Below are 11,814 nucleotides of genomic sequence, written 5' to 3' on the forward strand. Positions count from 1 at the left end.
GGTTCAATCCCGGCCTCGGGTCACTGTCTACGTGGAGTTTGCACTCCCCCCCCCCCCCCCCCCCCCCCCCCCCCCCACACTGTCGGGTTTCCTCCCACAACCCAAAAATTTGCTGGTTGGATGGATTGGCGGTGATAAAATTGCGTCTTCGCCTACAAAGATGTGCAGCTTAGGCGGGGTTCCGGGTATAGGGCAGGGGACGGTGCAGCCTCGATGCACCAAATGGCCTCTTTCTGCTCCGGAGGGATTCTGTGAAGTACACCTCCAGGCTGTGAAACGGAGAGAAAATTGAGCATTCAAGATCATGGTCACACTCCAAATGCACAGTCTACTGATGTAAGATGTGTCCCCTCATCACAGTTCAGAAGCTGAATGCGGAGCATGCTGATGTACTAAGATGCGGGAGATTCCATGTTCAATCCTTGGTTATACTCCACCCCCGTGATAACGGCAATGCCCAAGTTGGCCGCAGTGTCCCAAAACAAATCTTTCGAAGTGGAGCTGGGTATTGATCAGTGGGATTTTTTGCTTGTGTTCCATGTTTGGGAAGAGATGAGTAACGACGCAGCAGAGCTCGCGATATAAACATTTCACCGTCACCACTCTGTTTCTTTGTCTGACATTGAAGTGGGGACGAACAGTGATCAGGAGTCCCGGAAGCTGCTGGAGCAGTGCGAAAACATGTCAGTTAATCAGATCAGAGAGTATTAATGTCACAGGCGGAGGCCATTCGTACACATCGAGTTTGCCACTTCAGGGCAATCTCATTCCCCAAATCTATCCCTGCACCCCTGTAAGTTTATTGATGGCAAGAGTTTCTGAGACTCAAGATTTTTCCCAGCTTCAAGCATCCGTTCATACAATTCCGACAGTGCAGAAGGAGGCCATTCAGCCCATCGAGTCGACATCAGCCCTCCAAAAGGAGCCCCCCACCTGAGCCCAATCCCCCACTCTATCCCCGTAACCCCACCCAACCTGCGCATCTTTAGACTGTGGGAGGAAACCGGAAACCCACGCAGACACGGGGAGAACGTGCAGACTCCACACAGACAGTGACCCGAGGCCGGAATTGAACCCGGGGCCCTGGCGCTGTGAAGCAACTGTGCTAACCACTGTGCTACCCAAATCACTATGCTGCCCACTGTTCCTGCGCAAGGGAAAATTGACACCTCTTGATGCGTTGGTACAGGTGTTATGGACTGGAGTATGGAATACAGGGGAAGCATTTGTTGCCCTTGCTGTTCAGCATGTGGGATGGTGTGAGGTATACCAAAGCAATGGTGCAGTGTCGAGTTGGGCCTCAGCACTGTGACTATCAGCAAGATCGTCAATGGCAGGGGTAGGGGCAGTGGTCAGAAATTTTAAACAGTCAATCTTGGAGGTGGCTATGAAGGAGTAAGTCACACATTTGGTGGCTCCCGCTCTGGTCGGACTTTTGGATCTTTTCTCCTGATTTTCTACCGGACTTGAATTGTAAAACTGATGACCGAGGCAATTGTGTACTGAATTCCCACATCGGTGCATGGAGAGAAGGACTAGAAGTACTTGTAAAGGCAGAAATAGAAAGACAGAGAAGGCTTGGGCTGAAGCTGCAGCGGGAGACAGCATGGCGGAGGACCGGGCCTCTGGTTTGTCGACCCAGCGGTCAGCGGAGCAGCTGATGCAAGTTATTCAGGAAGGCTTTGCTAAGCAGAAACGGGTCTGCTTGGATCCAATAAAACAGTCAAGTGAGCGGCTGGAGCTTAGATTGGACGCCCAAGATCGGGCGACCCAGAAGGTAGAGAAGGCGCTGGCTGAGCAGGAGGAACATCAAACTGCGGTGGAGTTGGAGGTGGGGATGCTGGGAGACCAGCAGAAGGAGCTTCTGGAGAAGGTGGAGGACCTAGAGAGTAGGTCCGCCGGCAGAACTTGAGAATTGTTGGGCTCCCGGAGGGGTCCGAAGGAGCGGGCGCTGGGGCATACATCGCAGACATGTTTGAGAAGCTGCTGGGGGATGGGGCATTCTCCCGACCCTTGGAGGTGGACAGGGCTCACAGAGCACTCAGGAAGCCGCGAATTGGAGACCCCCCCCCCCCCCCGCCCCCGAGGGCAATGGTGGATATGGAGCGTATTCTACAATGGGCCAAGCAGACAGAACTGTAAGTGGGCCAACAGTATCCTGCGGGTTGACCAAGACCTGAGTGTGGAGGTGGCCAGGAGAAGAGCAGCTTCAACCAGATTAGGTCGATCCTTTTAAGAAAAAAGTGAAATTCAGACTGTTGTATGGTCACGCAGGAGGAACAGCACTTTTATTTTGAGTCGCCTGAGGACGCGCTGGACTTAGCGAAAAGGAAAGGACTGGTGTTGGACTGAGAACTTTTGACCTTTGCTGCAACGTTCTTGTTTTTTGTTTTTCTGTTCTTTTTTTTCAAAAAAGGTTTCTCTTTTTCGTTTTGTGGAAGCTGTCTGTAATGCCTTTTCCATTGATTTGAGACCAGCGTTAGAGCTGAGTAAGTTAAGGTTTTCATTTGCACTGTTGGGGGATGGAGGTGTGCTTGGTTAGATCTTGGTGTTTTTCTGTCGGGCAATTGTGTTGGGATTGTTTGTTATTGGAGTATGTTTGTATGAGCGGTGGGGAGGAAACAATAGGTGGGAGACTATCCGGCGCCAGGGATGGGGGCCACCAAGCTAACTGGGCGGGCTAGCTCATGGAAGCACAGTAGGGGGTGTGCATATGTTGGGTTTATTAAAGGGGTTGGGTTACAGAGTGTTGTTACTGGCGGGCGGGGGGTGGGGGGGGGGGGAGAGGGACAGAGAGGAGGTTGGGTCGGAGGCTGCCTGGGGGGCGGACCGATGAAGGGCGGGGGGGGGGGACAATGAGCCCCTCAACTAGGCTGATCACCTGGAATGTTCGAGGGTTAAATGGGCCGGTCAAGAGGATACGTATGTTCGCCCATCTTAGGGGACTGAAGGCGGATGTGGTAATGTTGCAGGAGACGCACTTAAGAGTAACTGACCAGATTAGATTGAGGACAGGCTGGGTCAGTCAGGTCTTTCACTCGGGACTGGATTCAAAGACGAGAGGGGTGGCGATCTTGATCAATCAGCGGGTGGTGTTTGAGGCGGGTAGAATAGTCTTGGATGTGGGAGATTGGTACATTATGGTCAGTGGGAAGCTGGAGGGGGAGCAGCTGGTATTAGTAAATGTGTATGCACCAAATTGTGATGATGTGGAGTTTATAAAGAGGATGCTGGGGAAGATACCGGACCTGGACTCGCACAGGTTGGTCATGGGAGGGGACTTCAACACAGTTATTGACCCTGGCTTGGACCGGTCAAGCTCGAAAACGGGCAGGGTGCCAGCAATGGCAAGGGAACTAAAAGAGTTCATGGAGTAGGTGGGGGTGGATCCATGGAGATTTGGGCAGCCGAGGGTGAAGGAGTTCTTCTACTCACACATGTATAAAGTGTATTCCCGGATTGATTTCTTTATTTTGAGCAGGGCCTTACTGGCATGGGTGGTGGGCACGGGGTACTCGGCGATCACAATCTCAGACCATGCCCCGCATTTGGTTGACCTGCAGGTTAGTAAAGACAGTAACCAGCGCCCGCACTGGAGGTTAGATGTGGGACTTTTGGCTGACGAAGGGGTGTGCGGGCGGCTGAGGAAATGTATTCAGAACTATCTGCAGGTCAGCGACACGGGTGAAATTTCACCAGCCGTGGTCTGGGAAGCACTGAAGGCGGTGGTCAGAGGGGAGCTGATCTCGATACGGGCCCATAGGGAGAAGGGGGACAGGGCAGAGATGGACCGACTGGTAAAGGAGGTGTTACAGATCGATAGGAGGTATGCGGAGACCCCAGAGGCAGGGTTATTTAAGGGAACGGCGGAGGCTACAAGCGGAGTTCGGCTTTTTAACCACAGGGAGGGCGGTGGAGCAGCTGAGAAAGGCGAGGGGGGCGATCTATGAGCATGGAGAGAAGGCCAGCAGAATGCTTGCACAGCAGCTTAGGAAGAGGGAGGCAGCCAGGGAGATAGGGAAAGTAAATGACGGAGATGGGAACCTGGTTGGAGATTCAGCAGGGGTGAAGAAGGCGGAATTTCCCAAAGGTGGACGAGGAGCTGGTAGAAGGGCTGGGGGCCCCTATCGGGTTGGAAGAGGTAGTGGAGGGTCTGAAGGCCTTGCAGTCGGGTAAAGCCCCGGGGCCGGACGGGTACCCAGTGGAGTTTTATAAAATGTTCTCTGGGATATTGGGGCTGGTGTTGATGAGGATGTTCAATGAGGCAAGGTAAAGAGGGGTGCTGCCCCCGACAAGGTCACAGGCCATGATTTCGCTGATTCTGAAGCGGGACAAGAACCCGGAGCTGTGTGGGTCCTACAGGCCGATATCCCTGTTGAATGTGGATGCTAAATTGCTGGCCCAAAATTTGTCCTCCAGGATTGAGGATTGTGTTCCGGACGTTATTGGGGAGGACCAGACGGGGTTTGTTAAGGGTAGGCAGTTGGTGGCCAATGTAAGAAGGTTGTTAAACGTGATCATGGTGCCCCCGGAAGGTAGGGAGATGGAGGTAGTGATCGCAGAAAAGGCTTTTGATCGGGTAGAATGGGATTATCTGTGGGAGGTACTGGGACGGTTCGGATTTGGGCGGGGCTTTATTGACGCGGTCAGGTTGCTGTATCAGGCTCCTGTGGCAGGTGTACGGACGAATAGGACAACATCGGACTATTTTAGACTGTACCAGGGGACGAGACGGATGCCCCCTCTCCCCACTGTTGTTCGCGCTAGCTATGGAGCCGTTGCCAATTGGCCTGAGAGCCTCAAGGGCTGGTCCGGGGGTGGAAGGGTGGGGGATAGGAGCACAGTCTCGCTGTATGCAGACGACCTGCTTCTGTGTGTATCGGACCCAATAGAGGGGATGGAAGAAATCATGAGGATTCGAGGGGAATTTGGCCGGTTTTCGGGGTATAAGCTAAATATGGGGAAAAGTGAGATGTTTGTGGTCCAGCCGAGGCGACAGGAGAGGCAATTGGGGGAGCTGCTGTTTAGATTAGTAGGGGGAAGCTTTCGGTACCGAGGCATTCAAGTGGTGCGGGAATGGGACCGGCTGCATAAATTAAATCTGACCCGACTAGTAAACCAAACGAAGGACGATTTTCAGAGATGGGACGCGCTTCCATTGTCTCTGGCTGGGAGGGTGCAGACGGTGAAGATGACGGTCCTCCCGAGATTCCTGTTTGTATTTCAGTGTCCCCCATCTTTATTCCGCGGTCCTTTTTAAAACGGGTCAACAAAGTGATCACTGGCTTCGTCTGGGCGGGCAAGACCCCGCGAGTAAGGAAGGTGATGCTTGAGCGGAGTCGGGGAGAGGGCAGGCTGGCGCTGCCAGATTTTAGTAACTATTACTGGGCGGCGAATATAGCCATGATCAGGAAGTGGGTGGTGGGGGAGGGGTCGGCATGGGAGCTTAAGGAGGCGGCTTCATGCAAGGGCACCAGTCTGGGGGCATTGGTAACGGCGCCTCTGCTGTTCCCGCAGGCACGATACTCCACCAGCCCCGTGGTGGTGGTGGCCCTGAGAGTCTGAGGGCAATGGAGGAGACAGGTGGGAGCAGAGGGAGCATCGGTCTGGTCCCCAATCTGTAATAATCACCGGTTTGCCCCGGGAAGTATTGATGGGGGTGGTTCTGGATATGGCAGAGAGCGGGAATTGAGAGGATGGGGGATATGTTCAGAGAGGGGAGCTTTCCGAGTATGAGGGCGCTGGAGGAGAAGTTTGGGTTGGCGAGGGGAAACAAATTCCGGTATCTGCAGGTGCGGGACTTCCTACGTAAACAGGTGTCAACCTTCCCACTCCTACCGCTGAGGGGGATTCAGGACAGGGTAGTTTCCAGAGGGTGGGTCGGCGAAGAGAGCGTCTCTGACATTTACAAGGAACTTATGGGGTCAGAGGAGAAGCAGACCGAGGAGCTGAAGTGCAAGTGGGAGGAGGTGCTGGGAGGAGAGATAGAGGATGGTCTATGGGCAGACGCGTTGAGTAGAGTCAACGCGTCCATGTCATGTGTCAAGCTCAGCCTGATACAATTCAAGGTTGTTCATCGGGCCCGCGTGACAGTGGCCCGGATGAGCAGATTCTTTGGGGTGGAAGACAGGTGTGCAAAGTGTGCGGGAGGACCAGCGAACCATGTCCACATGTTCTGGACATGTCCGAAGCTTAGGGGATTCTGGCAGGGGTTTGCAGATGTCATGTCCACGGTGTTAAAAACAAGGGTGGCACCGAGTCCAGAGGTGGCGATCTTCGGGGTGTCGGAAGACCCGGGAATCCAGGAGGGGAAAGAGGCAGACGTTCTGGCCTTTGCTTCCCTGGTAGCCCGGAGACGGATACCATTAGCTTGGAGGGACTCAAAGCCCCGAAGTCGGAGACCTGGCTATCGGACATGGCTAGCTTTCTCTGTTTGGAGAAAATCAAGTTCGCCTCAAGGTCACTGTTAGGGTTCGCCCGGAGGTGGCAACCGTTCGTCGACTTCTTCGTGAAAAATTAATCGTCAGCAGAAGGGGGGGGGGGGGGGGGGGTAGTTTAGCTTCGAGTAGGGGTTAATAAAGGTGGGACCTGGAAGGGAGGACGACGGCTTTTGCACTGTTTATAGTTTCATGTACATTGTTTATTTTGTTGTTACAATATCAAAAATACCTCAATAAAATGCTTAACAAAAAAAAAAGAAATTTTAAACAGTGGTTAGCACTGCTGCCTCACTGCGCCGAGGTCCCAGGTTCAATCCCGGCCCTGGGTCACTGTCCGTGCGGAGTTTGCACAATCTCCCCGTGTCTGCGCGGGTCTCAGCCCCACAGCCCAAAGATGTTCAGGGTGGGTGGATTGGCCGCGCTAAATTGCCCCGTTATAATAAAAAGTTAGAACAGTTAAAATAAGCCCACAACTCCAGGGTCTCTTACATTTCCCTCACATTCAAATCCCCCATTCTGGGCACACAAAGTGGCTCTGTGCCAACATGAGCACATGCTGACCTGGTATATCTGTCGACTTTCAACACATTGCAGGCTTTGCATTCTGTCACACTGCGGGTGCAACATTTTCTGAAAAAAATATTATTTTGACTCGCGGCCAAAATTCACAAAAGAGTTTCTAATCTGCCAAATTCCTTGAACTCTGAAGGACCGTTTGTAAAGTTGACTTTGCAGCAAGTTCCCCTGAAGGGGTGCGCTGATGTATTCTATGGTTTGATGCAGTCATTCTGATAAAACAGCAGTGCCGTGCTGGAGCAGCTCGTGTCCACGTGGAAAGCAGCAGGGAGATTTATCATTGCGGGCAGTGTTTGGCTTATTTTATTTTTTATCGTTTCCTGTCTTGCATTCTGCCTGTATTGGTGTGCGACGTGCTGTCCGTGCACTGCAACGTTTCCTGTTGTGCCTTCCGATGATTCTGAGCAGCATGAACCAGATCAGAGATGTTTGGGGAGATTGTTCTCTCGCAGTGTGGCTGAACCATCCTGACGCTGCGCTACCAGAAGCGCTGCTCGGAGGGCCTGGCTTGCGACTTCAGACGAGCCCACGTGTGTCAAAATAATTTGTTTCGAACGAGTATTTGAGGAGCTGTTTCCACGCTTGAAGCAGCCCTGCAGATTTGCGACTCATGCGTTTGAACATTCAACTTGGAAGATGCTGCTGCAACAATTAACGAAAAGCCTCACATAAAAGGGGGGGCCTGCTGTGTGCAAGACAGCAGGGGAAGGGAGGGACAAAACTGTGCTCACAGAAGGAGAGCATTTGCATTTATTTGCCAGGTTTCACAACATTCGGGACGTCTCAAACTGCTTCGCAGCCAATTGAGTAGTTAGTGAAGTGCAGAGGCTGTTTAATGGTGAAAATCTGGACTGAGTTACTTCGTATATGTAAGGCTGGCACAGAATGCTTTACAACCAGTTGGAAATTTCTTAGCCAGTCCCTCCAGACAGGGTGACTTTCCTCCACTCTGGCAAAGGTGGGGCGGGTGTCGTAGCGCCCGAGTTCCCGGGCTGGTTTGGCGGTGCGACTTCCTGGTCGGCCGCTGCAGGGACTGTCCGCGAGAGTCCTGATATTCCAGGTCTCAAAGTTCGCCGCCCCACAGTGCGTTGGAATCTGAATCATAATCTTTCTTGTCACAAGTAGGCTTACATTCACACTGCAATGAAGTTACTGTGAAAAGCCCCTAGTCGCCACATTCCGGCGCCAGTTCGGGTACACCGAGGGAGAATTCAGAATGTCCAATTCACCTAACAGCACGTCATTAAATTGTTTCAAGAAGGACATCGATATATTTCTGATATGAAACGGTTCCAGGGATATGGGGACCAGGTGGGGAGGTGGATTTGAGACCAGGACGAGATCACCCCTGATCTGATTGGATGGCGGAGCAGGCTCCAAGGACCGAACTGCCAACTTCTGCCCCTAATTCCGATGCCCCTACGAAGTTCATTCTAAGGGGGTGGAAGATGCCCGTGGGCGTGGGTAATGGAAGGTGGCCATTGCACAGCAGCTGCCGCACGGTGCAGACGGAGCAAGGCCTTTGTCCAGTGGCAGACATATCTGAGATGATTGGAGACCCATCTCCGCTGCCTGGGCAGGGATCAACGCACAGAATGTTACCACCGCCCCACCCCTCCCCAAATCCTGCAAGCCCGATCACATGGGGTTTTCAGCTCCATGTGGAAAATGCAGAGGGCAGACGGAAAGGAGAATATACATCCGGACGGATCCAGTGAGGCCTTTGCTGCATGTTCAGATTGAATTGTCTTAAAGAGCAGGGAATTCTCCAAGTCAACGTACACCCTGTAGCAACACCAAAAAGGACCATTGTTTTCACTGATATATATTAATGAGCTAGATCTTGGAGTGCGGGGGGCTTTCAAAGTTTTGAGGATGATGCAAAACTTGTAAGTATTGTAAACTGTGACGAGGACAGAGACAAGTTGTTGGGGTGGGCAGATAGGGGGCGAATGAAGTTCAATGCGGAGAAGTGGGAGGTGATGCATTTTGGCAGAAGAAGATGGAGAGACAATATAAAATAACGGGTAAAGTTCTTAAAGGAGATGCAGGAGCAGAGGGACATGCGTGCAGATGTGCACAGATCACTGAAGGTGGCAGGACAGGTGGGGAGAACAGTTAATAAAGTTTTTTGTATTCTGGGCTTTATTCATAGGGGCATAGAGTACTGGAGCAAGGGGGCCATGCTGAACGTATACAAGACACTAGTTAGACCTCAGCTGGAATATTGTGTACAGTTTAAGGACCCTTCCTGTTGATTCCCTCATTTACCATTTCTTTTAGTTTGTTATTCTAATTTTTGATCCATGTTTAATGGACATGTACCTTTCAGTCGAGCAGAGGAAGTGAGGAACTCAAAAGTTGCAAAATAGCGCACTGTGCTATTGGAGATTTAGAACAGAAGAACTCAGACTTTATGGCACCCGAGAGATCAGAGCGATTCAGTTTGATTTGTTGGCAGGTAGCCAATGGATTGGCCAAAGACTGTATTCTGCCCGGCGACAGGCGGTGATTGGTCCTCCCCGCGTTGGGTGGTTATCAGAGAACCCAGGAGGGGACAGTCGGGTCCTGGAAGCAGAGAGAAGAGACTGTAAACTCCAGTCTCCCTCTTTCTCCACTGCCTGACTGCTGTTTTCCGAACCTGCAGAGACGTTTTTGAGACCTTGTTGAATCTAAAGCGAAACCCATTACAGCCTGGAAGCAAAAACCGCCAACGGGGACTTCTATTCTTTTTATTTTTATTCACACCCCTCTTTCCCCTCTGTGTTTGTCTATCCTGTGTGTGTAGAGGGTAGGGGTGAGTTAAAGAGAGGGTGGGGGGGGGGTAGGAATTAGATAATAGTTAACCTGTTGTATTTGCTGGCTATTTATTCACAGTAAGAAGTCTTACAACACCAGGTTAAAGGATTCATCTGATGAAGGAGCAGCGCTCCGAAAGCTTGTGATTCGAAACAAACCTGTTGGACTTTAACCTGGTGTTGTAAAACGTCTTCCTGTGCCCACCCCAGTCCAATGCTGGCATCTCCACATCATATTTAATTATAGTTATTGTTATTCATAAAAATTAATTAAACTTACAAACCTGGTGACTGTAATTATTGAACAGTCAAAGACTTGGGGTATTTTCTAAGAATGAATAGTTTTCTTTTTTTTTCTTTTTAAAATTTAGAGACCCCAATTCATTTTTTTCCAATTAAGGGCAATTTAACGTGGCCAATCCACCTAGCTTGCACACTTTTGGGTTGTGGGGGCGAAACCCACGCAAACACGGGGAGAATGTGCAAACTCCACACGGACAGTGACCCAGAGCCGGGATCGAACCTGGGACCTCGGCGCCGTGAGGCCGCAGTGCTAACCACTGTGCCGCCGTGCTGCCCTGAAGAATGAATAGTTAACATGGAACATACAGTTCAGAAATTTCAATTGTTTTCTGTTAAATGTATTTTATTCCAAACATGTTCAACATAATAACACAAGTTTAACATCCAACAGAGTTTGTACATTTTCCCCGTTTACTCCCCCGACCCTTCCCTCTTCTCTTCCCCCCCCCCCCCCCCCCCCGTGACAAACAGCTCCTCAAATATGGTCATGTACGGCCTCCACCTTACCTCCTCCGAAGCCCTCCTCCTCTCTCTCTCTCTCTTTCTCTCCCCCCCCCCCACCCCCCTGCCCAGCTCGCACAAGTCTCCCAGCCACGCTGCGACCCACGGTGACTTGGCGACCTCCAATTTCCCATCGCCGGGCAATCAGTGGGGCCAAGGCCATGACATCGGCCCTCCTGCCCCTCCAGCAACTCCGGCACCTCCCACACCCAAAGATCGTCACCATAGGGTCCAGCTTCGTCTCAGCTCCTCCAATCCTCAATTGGGTCCTAAACACTTCTCCGACTCCTCACCCCCCCAAAAATATGTGGGTGTGGTTCACCTGCCCCCTTCCCAACACCTCTCGTACCTGTCCACTACCTCCGGTTAAACCCACTCATCCGGGCCCGAGTCACCACCTTAAACTGTATAAGAGATTAGCGTGTAAAATTAAAGGATTGGAGGTAGTGTATTGAAATGAATAGAAACTGGTTGGCAGACAGGAAACCAAGAGTAGGAATTAACGGGACATTTTCAAAATGGCAGGCATTGACTAGTTGGGTACCGCAGGAATCAGTGCCGGGGGACCCCAGCTATTCACTATATATTAATGATTTAGATGAGGGAACAAAATGTAATATCTCCAGATTTGCTGGTGACACCAAGCTGTCTGGGAGGGTGAGCTGTGAGGAGGATGCAGAGATGCTTCAGTGTGATTTGGACAAGTTGAGTGAGTGGGCAAATGAAAGGCAGATGCTGTAAAATGTGGATAAATGTGAGGCGATCCACTTTGGTAGCAAAAACAGGAAGGCAGATCATTAATTGAATGGCGATAGATTCAGAGAGGGGAATGTGCAACGAGACCTGGAAGGATGTGATAGCCACTGGAAAGGGTGCAGAGGAGAGTTACCAGGACGTTGCCGGGGCTGGAGAGTTTTAGCTATGAACAGAGATTGGATAGACTGGGGTTGTTTTCCTCGGAGCAGAGGAGACTGAGGGGCGACAGGATTGAGATGCATAAAATTATCAGGGGCACAGATTGAGTAGACAGGAAGAAATGTTTCCCCTTGGTGGAGGGATCAATGACCAGGGGGCAGAGATTTAAGGTGAGGGGCAGGAGGGTTAGAGGGGATGTGAGGAAAAACCTTTTTACCCAGAGTGGGGGGTGGGAGTCTGGGACTCGCTGCCTGAAAGGGGGGTGGAGGCAGAGACCCTCA

The sequence above is a fragment of the Scyliorhinus torazame genome, chromosome 20 (genome assembly GCF_047496885.1).
Source record: "Scyliorhinus torazame isolate Kashiwa2021f chromosome 20, sScyTor2.1, whole genome shotgun sequence".
Taxonomy (NCBI): domain Eukaryota; kingdom Metazoa; phylum Chordata; class Chondrichthyes; order Carcharhiniformes; family Scyliorhinidae; genus Scyliorhinus; species Scyliorhinus torazame.